Source organism: Pinus tabuliformis, chromosome 3_1, assembly GCF_031772625.1.
Source record: "Pinus tabuliformis cultivar Carrire ecotype Pingquan chromosome 3_1, CPIR1, whole genome shotgun sequence".
Classification (NCBI taxonomy): domain Eukaryota; kingdom Viridiplantae; phylum Streptophyta; class Pinopsida; order Pinales; family Pinaceae; genus Pinus; species Pinus tabuliformis.
In genome coordinates this window covers 67789699-67807368 of record NC_142301.1, presented here as the reverse complement: position 1 = coordinate 67807368, position 17670 = coordinate 67789699, and the positions used below count along the sequence as shown (strand labels likewise).

Genomic DNA, 17670 nt, shown 5'->3' with positions numbered 1-17670 from the left:
CCATTGAGATACAAGAATATATATTGAAATGTATGAATGAGAATGATGATACTATTGAGAATGAGGGTCATGTATATATAGCCAGGTAAGTACCCTTTCACGAACGATGATGTCTATAGAAACATTCCTCTTCACTACTGATTATTAGTTAATTAATCATGTTTATGTCTATTATTATCTATATTATTTTTACTATTTTTATATATTTTTTATTCATAACATTGCCTTCCTCCTCAAAAAGCTTTGTCCTCGAAGCTCACTAATGAAAGGCTTGATCTCTTTTTCTCTGTGTCGAATATCTTCTTATCTCGAAACTGTCATCTTCGTTGAAACGAGACAATATATCCTCTGAGAGATAAACAAAATTGTCGCGCTGAGAATGGATCTGACCATCCTAAATTAATCTTTTGCCGAATCTTGTGGTTATTGGATACTTCGTGTGAATTGTTTTCACAAGACTGAATTGTACTGACATTAGTAGTCTTCGGAACATAAGTTTGTGGTTTTTGTTCAGAGTGATACAGATTGGTAGATTGATTGAGATGTTTGTTCTTGTGATTCAGATGTAGACAAGGAAAACTTTTGGTTTGAATTTTCCCTATCATGTGTGTGGCGGTATTCTGATTTACTTCAGGGGACGATGTTGTTGAGTTGGTTACAAAAGATTCACTTGGGATGTTTATCCTCTGAACTGCAACATCTAAGTGCATCTTTTCTTCAACCTGTTTGCCTTCTTGTTGAGTTATGATATCCACTGGATTAGTGTTTATTCCTTTCTCTTCAACTTGAACTTCTACATTCAATGCTTCTTTCTCGATAAGTTGTTGTACCTTGTTTTCCAATGACTTCTTGTCCTTTTTAACCTTCTTAATTTGCATCAATAGTTTTTCACTATGGTCTTTAAGTCACTAAACTTCATCAATTTTTTCAACAGTGATCTTATCAACTTCTCTTTGCATATTTTGTAGTACTTTTCTACGTTCTTGAAAAATTACTTTTGAGATATCTAGTATGTCTTCTGGTATTACTAAATTCGGCTTCACTGTAAGATCTTGAAGTGTTTTTTTTTCTTTTTGTAAATTGGTTATTTCATATTTTTTGTTGTTATAACAATCTAATTTTTCAATTATATTTGACTCAGGAATCACTAATTGGTTTGCGATTTTAGGTTCTATGTAATTTTTATCTCTAGCTAGCGAGATCGCGATAGTAACATATTTTCCCGCAATAGACCCTTTAATTCTAAATAGCACCAAGGCATAGTTATATTTAGTTTCTGGAAATCATTCGGCCTTCATTTTTGAATTAGATGTCATCTTGCTTGTCGAGGTGAACTTTCTTCAATTTCACCCTTCCTTTAATATTAATACCCTTCAACTATTGGATAACTTCGAATAACCCTTTTCGTAATTCAAAACTTGAACTTTCAATGACTTGAACTTCCCTTTTTCTTTTCTTTTTTATTTAAATTAACTCCCCTTCTTTTTCTTTTTAATCCATTTTGCTCCCTTAAAATAACTTTAATTTACTTTTTCTTTTTCTGGATGACTTTAGGGTTTTTAAAGATAACCCTTTTAATCCTTCAAAAATTTTGAATTTAGTTTTAGGGGTTTAATTATTTCTTTTGTAATTTCGAAATACCCTTTTCATATTTCATTTGTAACTTTCTTTTTTTACCATGGTTTGGCCACTTGAACAACCCTTATTACACTATATAACAATATATTCAAGGGAATATATTAAACTCTTAAATAACCAATCATAATTGAAAATGAAAATGAAGTGACATCAGTGGTGAGGGGACAGGGTGATGTAGGAGGTGACAATTGAATTTGTGTTTAATTTTTTGTCTGACAAAATTACCAAATTACCTGTATGATAGATATAAGGGAAATTGCAAATTGAAAGGTGGAATACGACTCGAATAGGAAGGCAGACAACTTTAGATGATGAGTCGGTTGAAAGAAAGGGCCCTGCGGTTGCGTAGGAGGGACGTCGGCTTTGGGGGCAGAAGGCGACGATGAAAGAAGTGACTACGGGTGGTGGAGCAAGCTGCCGGAGGCTTGCAAACACAAGTGCGGATAGTGGTCGAGGGGGTTGTGTCAACTTGGGATGAATGCAGTGAAGCTATGGCAGCGGTGTAATCTGCCGGACTGTTATGGCAAAGGCAACTAGCATTAGCGATGGCTGGAAAGACAAGTGGATATCAGATGAGGAGGTGTCGGCTCAGACAGAAAGAAATGGTGGGTCGGTGTTTGAGGTGAGCTGCAACCCCTTCTTTTTTTAATTCAATTTTTTTTTATATATCTAATTTTCTTTTCTAATATATTCCTTTTTTCTTAATATTCTTTTCCAAATTTTTTTATATAACTTTTTTTTCCTATATATCTAATAATTTAACTCCTTTTTTTTAATATAATTTGACTCTTTTTTTAATTTCTTCTCCTTTTTTTATCAAATACTTGGCCAAAGGCCTAATAGCGAAATGGAGAACCTCCAATTACTTGAGAAGTGAAACACTTGACTTGTAACGGCAACAAGGTTAATGAATTTTGATGGCCAAGGGCCTAGATTGGAGAACGAGGCTCTAATACCAAAAGGGACGAGCAAAGTTCGTACTTCACAGAGTTATGCTCTGGGTAGCAAATGGAACAAAGAAAGTTCATTATAGCAAGTTAAATACTCCAAAAGACTTGGAATATAAAAATCTCCATTGAGATACAAGAATATATATTAAAATGTATGAATGAAAATGATGATACTATTGAGAGTGAGGGTCTTGTATATATAACCAGGTAAGTACCATTTCACGAATGATCATGTATGTAGAGACATGCCTCTTCACTACTAATTATTAGTTATTTAATCATTGTTTATGTCTATTATTATTTATATTATTTTCACTATTTTTATATATATTTTATTCATAACATGTACAAAAAAGTATATTCAATCATCATATTATGCCAATAATGAAGCTCCAAGACAAGGGAAGTAGATCCAAACATCAAAATGCATCCATAACATCCAAATTTGTCCTTCAAAGGGAATGCGAAGTTCACAAGAGCTACTAAATCCGAATCCAAGTGATGATGATTAGAAGAATCACCTCACTTCTATTTATACAATCACTAATGAGTTCAATTTGCAAATTAGGCCTATTTGAGCCCCAAATGATAAAATAATGAGCAATAATAACATCCCTTGGTGACAAGCCCACCAAGATAGCTCAATAACATAATAATAAGCCTCTCAAGAGGGTTGAATGATCAATAAACTCAGTCATTGGGCTTTTGAGGAGGCCTAATGAAGTCCAGAATGGACCTCAAACATAGTGGACATGGGGTTGGCCCCTTGTTTCCAAGCAAATCCCTGTGGTGCCCCAAGTGGTTGTGAGGGGCACAAGGACATCCTCATGGGTCTCCAAATCGATTGAAAATGCTTGTAAACCATCTGTAAGGGCTAGGATGATGTCATAAGCCCTCTGTGGTGCTCATCTGGACCCCAGATCATCTGCCAAGTGTATGATGCAAGTGTAGAGCCGGTTGGGCATGGTGAACCAAGTGCATCATCCTCATCCAAAGGTGTAACACGAAGAATCAATGAGTAGTGTTGGGGATCCATGAAGTACTTTCTGATATGGTGGAGGCCCATGGCTCTCAGCACTCACCCTACAAGTGCCAATGTGGCCCTTTGGAGGGCTAGGGCCTTGTATAGGGATACCAAGCCCCAAATGGAGACCCACCTGAAATCCGGCATAAGATCCAATGCATCCCCTTGCCCTTCAATACAACAAATCATCAAAATAATCAAGTAAAAGAGCTTACAAGTCATGGAACCAATGGGACACTTCATGGTGGCATACCCTTCCATAGTGGGCTTTGGCATGTACAGGTGTCTCCAAGCTCAACAGGGAGTTAATCAAGGACCCTATTAGGTGGTTTCAACCTTTAAAGGGGGTGATATGTCCATGGTATATCCTTCAAGTAGTAGGTGGCAAATGATATAGTAATGGAATGGAGTGGGGATCAAGGGAATCATCCAGACCACATGATGCAGGAGCATCGGGACGGGCCAGCAATGTGGGAAATTGCCCACATGTTGTGGCTTGAAAAAAAATCGTATTTCATTTGCTGTTAATGGTAGTATTACTAGGATAGTCGAGTTCACAGTTAGTTTGTTGTTGTAATAGATGAAATCTCTCCATTTAATATTTAATTTGTTAGGCGCATCTTGATATGTCTGTTGGAATAAACTTATGGAGATCACCTTATTTATTGTTAGAGTAATTAGTGGTATAACAGCCACTAAAGAAGGGCGATTCTGGTGGAAATAAATGGCAAACTGAAGATCTCTTGGAGCGGATCAACGCCGATTTCTCGTGGGCAATCTTGATTTAGAGCGCCTGAAATCTGGTAAATTGTTTAACCATGTGTTATATACCTGTGCTAACCACCGATTGTGGCAATTACAGCTGTGTTGGACCGGATTCTCGGGCGATCATCGAACCTGCATTAAACATCCAACTGAGATATGGCGGAGGGGCGTATTCATTGGAAGAAATTGCGGTCAAAGGGGAATGCGTGGATGCTCTTCCCAAACGCGCAAGATCCAATCACTAATAACCATTACGGTGGTGGGAATTAGTTCAAGGCCGGTGTTGGACCAACGTCTTTTGGTGTTTGCTGTTCATTTAGCAATGTAAATTGAGGACCTGCGTTGTCAAGAAATAGATGAACAGATGTGTTGTTTTTTCCTTTGTTTTGGTGTGATCTATTATGCGGGAATTAAAGCCTGTAATGTGCTTATTGTATCGGTGGATACGATGGACATATGAATATGTTTCAATTGGTAACTGTAATATCACTAACGCAGGTGGAAATACAACGTTCTCTGTTTTGTTTGAAACTAACAGGTGTCATATTTTTTATTTGCGTTGGGAAAAGGGTGTGATGGCAGCGTCTATATGTTGCTAATAAAATCCAGTTTGATGTGAAAAAAAACAGAGGCACTGTTTTGATAGTCCGGCGGTTTCAAGTTAAAGAAGATCGCTTTATCTTTACTGAAGTCTGTTGTTTAAAAAGAAACAGAGTTTTCTATGTTGGTAGATCGGCCTTTTAAATCTGAAGCAGATTGATATGTATGGTTGCTGAGTCCTGTTGCTTGTAGATTGAGCTTAAAATTTTCAGGTACATCAATTTTGGTATCAGAGCCATACTAACGGGTGTTTGCAGCAAAAGATGCCGCCAAGGAGAGGAATTGGTCGAGGAAGACCAGAACCTAATGCAGTCCTGATAGAAGAAGTGCGAAGACTGCGTGAACGAATGGAGACAATGGAAACAGCCCAGAGAAGAGCGCCTGATGAGGGGGCTGAAAGCTCTTCAGAAGAATCTGAGGAAGATGTGGAAGCAGAAGAAGAGAATGAAAACGTTAAACTCGTGAAGATGCTGGCGAAGGTTGGAAGCAAACCCAAGATAGAAATTCCTATGTACGAAGGGAATTTAAATGCCGAGGAGCTCATGGATTGGATCAGATCCATAGATCAGTATTTCGATTATGAAGAGGTTGAGGAGAATAAGAGGGTGAAGTTTGCAGTCACTAGACTGAAGGGCCATGCAGCCATCTGGTGGGACGAGTTACAGACATCAAGAACGCGGAAGGGGAAATCTAAGATCAAGCAGTGGGATAAAATGGTAAGCAAACTCAAAGCCAAGTTTTTGCCTAAAGACTATCATTTGAATCTTTTTAAGCAGATGCAAAATTTGAAGCAGAAAGGAATGTCTGTTAAAGAATATACTGAAGAATTTTACAGGTTAAACATCAGAACAGGGCATGTAGAAGATGATCTGGAGAAAGTAGCCAGATATGTTAATGGGCTAAGGTATGAGATCCAAGACGAGATTAGCCTGTTAAGTTTGAAAACTGTTGAAGATGCCTATCAAGCAAGTTTGAAAGCAGAGGAGAAAATATTGCGGAAACAGAGTCAAAGAAACAGAGGAAAGAGCTCAGCAAGAGGTAGAGGATCAGTCAGATCCAGAGGAACACAGCATCAGTTTGAAGCAGGAAGTTCAAGCAGCAGATCACCACAGATGGGTGACTCTAGTAGAGGAAGATTCGCGCCCAGAGGAAGAGGGCGAGGAAGAGATGTCAGGTGTTATACCTGTGGAGAATGGGGACATACGTCGTGGAATTGTCCTCAGAACAAATCAGCAAGCCAGAGAGGTGCAAATGTGGCTGAGGCAAAGCCGGAACCACCTCGACTTGTAGAGAAGGAAGAACCACCGGAGGAAGGTGAATCATTGCTGCTCAGAAGAACTTTGCTGAGATCAGAAAAAGAGATTGGAGAACCTGCGCAAAGGAAGAACTTGTTCAGAACTACATGTAAATCAAAGGGTAAGTGCTGTAAGGTTATAATTGATAGCGGGAGTACTGACAATCTTGTGTCTACAGAGATGGTGGAAAAGCTTGGGTTAACAAAGAAAGCGCATCCTACACCTTACAAAGTATCTTGGCTTCAGAAGGGTCATCAAGTCACCGTGACAGAGCAATGTAATGTGGAAATGCAGATTGGCACATACAGAGATGTGATTTTATGTGACATAATGCCCATGGACGTATGTCACCTGTTATTGGGGAGACCATGGCAATTTGACCGAAAGGCGATTCATGATGGAAGAAGAAATACATATACCATAGAAAAGGATGGAGTTAAGCATATGTTGCTGCCAGTGAAGAATGACGCTGATAAAGAGCTACCTAAAAATAGTATCATGTTGGTGAGTCGTAAGGAACTGCTACAGGAGGTTGATAAAAGCGAAGAGGTGCATTTCGCTATCGTGGGAAGACCAAAGGTAATTTTAACCTCCACAAATTTAAATGATTTGCCTGAAGAAATTCAATCTGTGTTAAATAGTTACATGGATATCATTGTGGATGAATTACCAAATGAATTACCACCCATTAGAAGTATAAGTCACCATATCGACTTAATACCAGGAGCAAGTCTACCTAATAAAGCTGCATATAGATTAACTCCTCAGGAAAATGCAGAAGTTGCAAGACAGGTTCAAGAGCTGATGGACAAGGGGCTAATTCGGGAAAGTCTGAGTCCGTGTGCTATACCAACGGTGCTTAGTCCGAAAAAGGGAGGAGAATGGCGCATGTGCACCGATTCCAGAGCTATCAACAAGATAACAGTCAGGTATAGATTTCCTTTGCCCAGGATGGATGATTTAATGGATTATTTAAGTGGATCCAGGTACTTCACTAAGATAGATCTGAAAAGCGGGTATCATCAGATCAGAATCCGGGAAGGCGATGAGTGGAAAACAGCTTTTAGAACCAACAGTGGATTGTATGAGTGGTTAGTGATGCCTTTTGGGCTCACTAATGCGCCCAGCACATTCATGAGACTAATGAATGAGGTTCTGAAAGAATATACAGGTAAATTTGTTGTTGTTTACCTTGATGATATCCTAGTTTTTAGCAAAAGTAAAGAGGAGCATTTGGAACACTTGAAGTTAGTTTTGAAAACTCTGCAGAAAGAGAAACTACTAATCAATCTGAAGAAATGTAGTTTCATGAAAGAGGAGCTGGTATATTTGGGATTTGTGATTTCCAGAGACGGTTTGAAAATGGATCCGGAAAAGGTACAAGCAATCAAAAACTGGCCTACTCCCAGGAGTGTCTTTGAGGTAAGAAGTTTCCATGGACTTGCTAGTTTCTACCGAAAATTTATAAAGGGATTTAGTCAAGTTTGTGCACCAATCCTTGAGACAATCAAGGAGGTCAATCAGCCATTTCGATGGACAGAAGCAGCTGATAGGAGTTTTAATCTGTTGAAAAGCAAGATAACAGAAAAGCCTATTCTAGCCTTACCAAATTTCGAGAAAGTTTTTCAAGTGGAAACCGATGCAAGTGGAGAAGCAGTTGGTGCGGTGCTAAGCCAAGAGCAAAGGCCAATAGCATATTTCAGCGAGAAGTTAAATGATGCAAAGAAAAAATCAGTGTTGTGAAAAGCGCGATTAAATCGCGCTTTTTTCCCCGCGTCGATTTAATCGCGCTTTTTACATGAAAAAATCGGCTATTTTTTTGCCGATTTTTTTCGAAAAAAGCGTGCTTTTAAAAAAAAGCGCGATTTTTTCCGAAAAAAGCGCGGGGTTGCTGGGACAGCACGATTTTATAATTTTTTTTTTGGTTTTTCATTTGGTCATTTGGGTTTTTTCATGCAATTTTTTTTGAAAGAAACAAATAATTTTTGAGTGGGGCAGCGTAATGATCAAGTCTAGGCCCTAGTATGGATATGCTATTCATGGTAATGTTAAATTCTTGAAGTAAAAGTGACATTCTCCTTAATCTTCATTTTCATTGTTTTACTTAAATTTTTAACATTACCATGAAATGACTCAGGATGTTTGAGAGTGGTTCCAGTGTCATTGGATTTCATATGGAGAAAGTAGAATTTTAGATTTCATTTAAAATCCAGCAGACTTATCAGTATTTCAGGATTTCAGGATTGGGAGATTGTAATGTTTCCAGGGGACACCACCTGCTCGGGCTACCCCTGCCACCAGTAGAGGACGTGATCTACCTCCTATAGCTCCTACTTCTAGTTCTTCAGCTTCTAGAGCACATCAGACTCCACTGCCATCTCCACCAGCACAGGCACCAGCATCTACATCTAGAGGGAAAGGGAAAGCTGTGGCATTTTCTCGCAAGAGGGGCAGAGGAAATCAATAGGATTAGACATCATTTTATTGTATATGACATTATGACATGATGAGATACATTATCATATTTTTTGTTGATATTTTGAGGCTGAGTTGGGACTCAAGAGTCAGGACTTACTATTCAGGGGATGATTCAATGTTATGTGTGATTTTAGCGCTAGAAATGATATTAAACATCTTATATATTAGTTTTTTTATCATATTTATGTGTCAATGTATTTATTTTATGTTGTAGATGGTTTAGATATTAAAAAAATTGAAAAAAATGAATATTTTTGTACCAAACGATTTTTTCCCGCTTTTTTCCGATTTTTTCCCGATTTTTCCGATTCGTTCCCCGCGCCGATTTAATCCCGCTCGCGCTTTTCACAACATTGGAAAAAATATTCCTCTTATGATAAAGAATTTTACGCTATTGTGCAGGCATTAAAAAAGTGGAGGCATTACTTGCTACCGAAGGAGTTCATCTTATATTCAGACAACCATGCTTTGCAGTATATTAATAACCAGCCAAAGCTAAATCAGAAGCACGCCAAGTGGGTGGAATTTCTGCAAAGTTTCACTTTTGTAATAAAGCATAAAAGTGGTAAGTCTAACAAAGTAGCGGATGCATTGAGCAGAGTAAGTTTTCTTTTGCAAGAATTTAAAGTGGGTGTTGTAGGTTTTGACGAAATGATAGAAATGTACAAGGATGATGAGGATTTTAAAGACATCTACACAACAGTGCAGAATCCAGTGTGCCATATCAGAAGTCAATGGATGGATTACCTTGTTCAAGGAGGCTTGTTATTTAAAAGCAACAAATTATGCATTCCTAAATGTTCAATGAGAGAGAACATCATTAAAGAGAAGCATAGTGGAGGATTGTCTGGCCATTTTGGACAAGACAAAACTTTCGCTCAAGTGAATGCTTTTTATTATTGGCCTAAAATGCAAACTGATGTTAAAAAGTTTGTTGAGAAATGCAGGATATGCCAGTATGCCAAAGGAAGGAGTCAAAATACCGGACTATATCAGCCATTGCCCATACCAGATCGACCATGGGATGCAGTGAGTATGGACTTTGTTTTGGGTTTACCAAAAACTCAAAGAGGAAATGATTCTATTTATGTTGTTGCAGACAGATTTTCTAAAATGGCTCATTTTATTGCTTGTAAGAAGACTAATGATGCCACACACATAGCAAATTTGTTCTTTTCAGAGATTGTAAGATTGCATGGTTTGCCTGTAAGTATTGTATCAGATCGAGACACTAAATTTGTAGGGCATTTCTGGAGGACACTTTGGAAGAAACTGGGAACTAAGCTCAGTTTTAGTTCAGCTTACCATCCTCAGACGGATGGACAAACTGAAGTTGTAAACAGAAGCTTGGGGAATATATTAAGAAGTTTGGTACATCAAAATCCCAAACAGTGGGATTTGGCATTAGCTCAAGCTGAATTTGCTTACAATGACACACCAAACCGAAGCACTGGAATGAGTCCATTTCAGATTGTGTTTGGAATGCATCCGAGAGGAGTAATGAGCTAAGAGACTTGGAGAAACAAGAAACCAGAAGTGCAAGTGCTGAAGATTTTGTTGAACAAATGCAGAAGCTACAGGAAGAAGTTAAAGGTAAACTACAGGAAAGCAGCAAGAAATACAAGCAAAAGGCAGATCTGAAAAGAAGAGGAAAAGAATTTCAAGTGGGAGATTTGGTCATGGCATATTTGAGAAAAGAGAGATTTCCTACAAAAACTTACAACAAGCTGAAACTGAAGAAGGTAGGGCCATGTAAAATCAAAAGGAAATTTTCAGCCAATGCATATGAGATTGAGTTAACAGAAGGGATCGGAATATCTCCCATTTTTAATATTGCAGACTTGTATCCATTCAGAGAGGCAGAAACAAAATTGCAGACTGAAGCTACAGGTGATGAAGTTCAAACTGTGGATTGGGCAGAACAGGTACCAAAAACATTCAAGAAAGAAGTTGAAGCTATTTTAGATCAGCGGATATCCAAGAAAACTCGAGGGCAGACATATTTTCAATATCTTGTCAAGTGGAAGGAGCAGCCAGTGGAAGATTCCAGTTGGTTGACAGCAACTGAATTGCAGAAATATGGCATAACTCTTGAAAGTTTAAAGAACCAATCTTTTCTTCTTCGGGAGTCTGATGCAGGAGCATCGGGACGGGCCAGCAATGTGGGAAATTGCCCACATGTTGTGGCTTGAAAAAAAATCGTATTTCATTTGCTGTTGATGGTAGTATTACTAGGATAGTCGAGTTCACAGTTAGTTTGTTGTTGTAATAGATGAAATCTCTCCATTTAATATTTAATTTGTTAGGCGCATCTTGATATGTCTGTTGGAATAAACTTATGGAGATCACCTTATTTATTGTTAGAGTAATTAGTGGTATAACAGCAACTAAAGAAGGGCGATTCTGGTGGAAATAAATGGCAAACTGAAGATCTCTTGGAGCGGATCAACGCCGATTTCTCGTGGGCAATCTTGATTTAGAGCGCCTGAAATCTGGTAAATTGTTTAACCATGTGTTATATACCTGTGCTAACCACCGATTGTGGCAATTACAGCTGTGTTGGACCGGATTCTCGGGCAATCATCGAACCTGCATTAAACATCCAACTGAGATATGGCGGAGGGGCGTATTCATTGGAAGAAATTGCGGTCAAAGGGGAATGCGTGGATGCTCTTCCCAAACGCGCAAGATCCAATCACTAATAACCATTACGGTGGTGGGAATTAGTTCAGGGCCGGTGTTGGACCAGCGTCTTTTGGTGTTTGCTGTTCATTTAGCGATGTAAATTGAGGACCTGCGTTGTCAAGAAATAGATGAACAGATGTGTTGTTTTTTCCTTTGTTTTTGGTGTGATCTATTATGCGTGAATTAAAGTCTGTGATGTGCTGCGTGATGGAACATATTGTATCGGTGGATACGATGGACATATGAATATGTTTCAATTGGTAATTGTAATATCACTAACGCAGGTGGAAATACAACGTTCTCTGTTTTGTTTGAAACTCACAGGGGTCATATTTTTTATTTGCGTTGGGAAAAGGGTGTGATGGCAGCGTCTATATGTTGCTAATAAAATCCAGTTTGATGTGAAAAAAAACAGAGGCACTGTTTTGATAGTCCGGCGGTTTCAAGTTAAAGAAGATCGCTTTATCTTTACTGAAGTCTGTTGTTTAAAAAGAAACAGAGTTTTCTATGTTGGTAGATCGGCCTTTTAAATCTGAAGCAGATTGATATGTATTGTTGCTGAGTCCTGTTGCTTGTAGATTGAGCTTAAAATTTTCAGGTAGCTAGAATAAGGGAAGCCAACACCTGGGTATATGAGTGTAGGAGGGAGCAAATCGTGGTACATGAGTTATACTAGCCTTTGTTTTTCCACCCTTCTTCATATGCTTTTTGCCTTTGATTTTTCTTCATAATTGTTTGGGGCTCCAGGGGATGAAAGCATGATGTGTAATATATAGCAGTGGATACCCCCTTAAAGTGGAGCAATTATTCGCCCACCGAGGGTTGGGACAATCATGGGTTCCTTAGTGATGGAGGAGGCTCATCTAAGGCCCATAGGAACTAGGGTGATGGCCATAGATAAGGGGTAGAGCTCATGTTTGGCTTTTGCCCACGTGCTAAATTTGTATGTCCTGGCCATATTTTGCATTTTGTGGTACATTTCTTGTTGAGAGTAACCAAATTATGTTATTTCTTTCCTTTTTAGTTGCATCAACCTCCATGGCATCGTTCCTAGCCCGACCCAAGGTGTGAACAATGGGAGGGGGAGACTAACCCTATGTGGACCCAGTGGACCCATGTGGACTAGGATGGGAAAAGAGATGAATGGGGCTGACACAAATGGAAGGGAGTGATGTATATGGTGTCGGGAAGCAAGACCGTGCAATCAAAATCGGGGTTTCCCATGTAGTGCCAACCCTAAAGCTAATGGCCAGTAAAGGAGAACTCACGGGACTAGGATACAAGGCTAACCACAAAATCAGGCAATGGAGACAAGAGTACGTCCTAGCCCACTCTTTCCGCCAAATCCCCCCACCAATCGATGCCCAAAAGTGCCCGTGACAGGTAAGGAAAATTACTCAACTATACCAATGAAAAGCCATACCTTCAGGGTCAGGAGGCCCACCTTCAAACATACAATCATAACAAGTGGGCGAGGGACCACATGGCTGGCTCAGGTGGCAGAGATAATGGCACATCAAGCCATTTGGTGGCTGTAATGAATTGTTGGCTGCTAGCTGAGGACCATCTAGGAGAAAAAAATTATCCTATATACACTACCCATAGGTGGTGGGTAACACTACCAACTATTAACATAGTATGAGAAAGATAACCGGAGACAAGCATCACATAATCCTACATAATATGTAATCCACAGCCATTGTAGTAATTTTCTCATCATGTGCAGTGGCTCACCGATTGCATACATCTTTAATAATATGCATGAGCTCATGAGAAACTACAATGCTGAATAATTTTTATAACATGGTAAACATATGCTACTCCTGCAATTAACTAACATTGTCTGAACTTAAAAACACTGAAGAATTTTTCTAACACATGGTAAACAGATGTTACTCCTGCAGTTAACTAACACAGTCTGAACTTCAAGACTAATCAAACCTCCAATTTGAATCTCACTAGAATCTATAAACACAGTTAAAAAAGATGCAACACATAAATCACTGGCAAAACTCTTGTTACTACTATTCAATTACCGTTGAATAAAAATCTGCTACAGGAACACTTGCCCTCACTGCTGAATACTAAAATTAGTAATGCTCCATCACCATCTATTTATTGTTGCGTCCTCAGCTACAGATCATTATGATGTACGAAATTTAATGTTGTACGGATTTGTGTAATGTTGCTATAACAGAAGGTGCACAGATTTGCCATACATGCTCCAACCCGGTAGAAAGCAATCCAAGGTACACTCTCTAACAAACACTAACCTCTCTCAAGTGATCAGGACACTTCCATGGACAACTCCTTTTAGTACTCATCTGGAGGTGTTCAAAACATATAGCACTCTCCTGTGCCAATTCAAGATTCCAAAACATTTACAGGTGCTCTTTCTATGGATTGTCGTGGTAATCACCATCTAGGAGACTCAACAAATTGCTAAAAATATTTTGATGGCAGACTCTGTAGAATGACACCAACCATGAAGTGAAGGGAACAAAGTTCGTTCTTTAGTGTAAATACTCCAAAAGACTTGGAATATGTAGATCTCCATTAAAGGATACAATAATATATATTAAAATGCATGAATAAGAATGATGATACAATTGAGAGTGAGGGGCTTGCTTATATACCAAGCAGGTGTCCCTTTATGAATAGTCATGTCTCCTTAGACATGCCTCTTTGTTTAACTAATTATTACTTATTTACATATTATTATGTTTATTATTTATTATCTGTATTTATTACTTTTACATAAATTATATTCATAACATTGATAACTTTTTCTGCTACAAATGTCTTCTGCTTGATCTCTTTTTCTATTGCGAATGTCTTCTCGTCTCGGGACAGTGATCTTTGTCAATACCAATTGATATGATCCTCTAAGCGACAAACAAAATTGTCGCACTGAGAATAGATCAGCATCCTAAATTAATCCTTTGTCGAATCTTGGAGTGACTGGAAACTTGTAATGAATTGTTATCACTTGAGTGGATCACTGACATTAGTATTGTTCGGAACATCAATTTGTTGTTTATGTTCTAAATACATAGCTTGATTGAGTTATCTATTCTCGTGATTCGGATGTCGATAAGGAATTCTAATGATCTGATTTTCCCTTATCTTGTTTGTGTCGTTTTCTTGATTTATTTGAAGTGTCTGATTTCCTTTAGTTATGAAAACAGATGTTTGATTTCTGGATCTTCACTTGAATCTTTTATTGTTGGCACTACAACTTCTGAGTACATATTTACTTCAACTAGTTTGTCCTCTTCTTGAGTTGTGATATTGACTGGATCACTGTTTGTTCCTCTTTCGTGATAAGTTGTTCTAATTTTTTTTCAATGATTTATTATCATCCTTAAGTTTCTTAATTTGAGTGAGTAGACTTTGATTATGGTTTCTGAGACATAAGAATTCCTCATTTTCTGAATCAACTTTATTTGGTCTTCAAGCTTCTCATCTTTTAAACACTTGATTTGTTCTAATCACCTTTGGTTAAAGTTTGTTAAGCATAAACTTTCCGCTTCTTTTCCTAATAGACTTTCATTGAGTTTCTTTTCAAAATTTTCCTTTTCTTGTTCTAACTGGAGTTTCTTAGCTTTACATTTCTTCACTTGTGTAAGTAGTTTCTGATTATGCTCCTTCAAACATGAATTTTCCTTATTTTTGTTGGATATGACTTCTTCAAGCTCTTTCTGCTTCTTTGATATTGTTTATGGATTCTCTTGAAACATTAGTTTCACAATATACTTAAGATCTTTTGATGAAGGCATTATCAGTTCTGATTTCGTTGTCATGTCTTGGAACGTGACCATCTTCTTCTTGTAAGGGAACATCAAGAATTTGTTTTATGTGTTTAGAATGAATGTACCTAATTCCTTGAACCAAGGTCGACCAAAAATTATGTCAACCTCTTTGTTAAGCATAGTTACGACATGAAATTCAAATATGTACTCATAATGATCAATTGTCACTTGCAAATCATTAATTTCATATTCTTTTCCACCAAAAAGACCTTCTCGTTCGCCTATATTTGGCTCTAGAATTAATAGTTGATTTTCCAAATTAATATTAATGTAATTATCCTCAATATTTGGATTAACAGCGATACTAATCTCTTTCCTTTGGATACACCCTTTTAATGTAATTAATCTAAAATCTACAATTGGAATACCTTTATAGGAAAATCTTATTTCTTTTATTTTTGAATTAGGCTCCATTTTGCCTCTATTGATAATTTGGTCAAATGATTTATGCAATTTATATATTCTTCGTGTGATTAAGGACTTCTTCAAAATATAGTACGTCTCTTTCTTTCTTTCTTTCCTTTTGATTTTATTTTCAAATTGACTCTCGTATAATTTTTATAAAAATTATTCTTTCTTTCAATAATAATAGCCCTTTTTTTCAAGTTATAAAAAGCTTGAAACCCTTTGATACCTTTTTAACTTTATAATTTCCCCTAATAGAGCTCTCTTTTTTTATAATTTTTTTAACTTTCTTTTTCTTTTCCTTTTTTAACTTTATTTTGTTCTTTTTAATAAACTTTTTTTCTATATATATTTATAATATTTCTTTTTTCTTTTTTTTCTTTTTGAAAAGTTACAACCCTAGTGAAACGTGGCTATTCACCTCTTTGGGGTATAATATAAAATATATGTCCACTTATGTGCCTTTGACCCGGTGAATTTTCTCCACGTAAAAAGTAAAACTTACTATTCACATATAGAGATTTTGTATTTCTTTGTTCTTCTTTTACCTTGAAAAGAACATGGGCAATTACCATGGATTGCTAAAACCACGAGCTTGTAAACCAATTAATAAAGAATCAATATAATTTTTATCTACTCTTCCTTCTCTTACTTGTAGTTTTAAAAATATTTGGAAAGATTCCCTTTTGACTTTATCATGCACTTTTTATCAATATTGTAGAACCTTTATATATATATGAATGTTCTCCTTCAAAATTTATATATATGAATGTTCTCTTTCAATGGCCAAAAGCCTTTTTTTAATTAAATAATTCTTTTTACTTTTTAACTCTTTTCTTTTATAATCTTTTTTCCAATTCTTTTTTTTAAAGTGGCCAAGGGCCTGACCGAAAATGGAGAAACTCCAAACTCTGAGCGAAACACTTCAATTACACAACAACAAGGTTGACGGGAGGTTGATGGCCAAAGGCCTGGTGATCAGCCAACCTGGCTCTGATACCAAATGAAGCGAACAAAGTTCGTTCTTCAGTTTAAATACTCCAGAAGACTTGGAATATGTAGATCTCCATTGAAATACAATAATATATATTAAAATGTATGAATAAGAATGATTCAATGATGATACAATTGAGAGTGAGGGGCTTGCTTATATACCAAGCAGGTGTCCCTTTATGAACGGTCATGTCTCCTTAGACATGCCTCTTTGTTTAACTAATTATTACTTATTTACATATTATTATGTTTATTATTTATTATCTGTATTTATTACTTCTACATAAATTACATTCATAACATGAAGTTGCAAAAATGGATGAAAATCCTAAAGTCTCATAAAGTGCTCACACATCCTGTGGATGCTATCATTGATTTGAATGGTCATTTTATGGCAGATTCAACGACTCTGCATTACAGAACCACTGGCTTTTGCTTTTGCATATAGTTAATTTAAAAATGATTGGCATGGTCATTTCATGGCAGGTTCAAAGGCTCTGCATATATCAATTACAGAGCCACTGGTTTTTGCTTTTGCATATGGTTAAAATTTAACTAAATTTTTTTGTCAAACTGTTCAAAGTGGCCCTCAATCTTCCATTAGGTATAAAACCTAATTAAAGATCAAAGTTGAGATGACTCACTGCATGGAAATAATAAATACCATGGTAGCATGGGTTTATATCCCCCAACCCCAATTCCAGACCAGGAACATCTATCCCAGGCCCAAATTCCTCAGAATGGTGCCCTATAGGCATCCTATGGACACACCCTGCATCCCTCAAAAAAGGCTAGAAGGGATCAATAAATCCTAAGGTGATCCTCATAGTGAAAATTCAAGGAAACATGAATTTTTCTGTGATATTTTGATGCCAAATTAATATAATTACTTCTGTTATGTTCAGTTAACATGTTTTTGGAAACAATTTTCACAAAATGAGATCTTTGATAGTGACACTTGAAATAAAATTACAAAACATTATTTGGTTAATGATATTGATAATAATATGTTTTTTATTTTCAAC

General features: G+C 37.1%; 1 protein-coding gene across 3 annotated transcripts in view; it reads right to left on the bottom strand.

The window, feature by feature from the left end:
* The window catches only part of LOC149185817 (putative mitochondrial-processing peptidase subunit beta, mitochondrial), an 84029-nt gene that overhangs the window by 48012 nt on the left and 18347 nt on the right, over nt 1-17670 (bottom strand). The gene's annotated exons all lie outside the window — the stretch shown is intronic.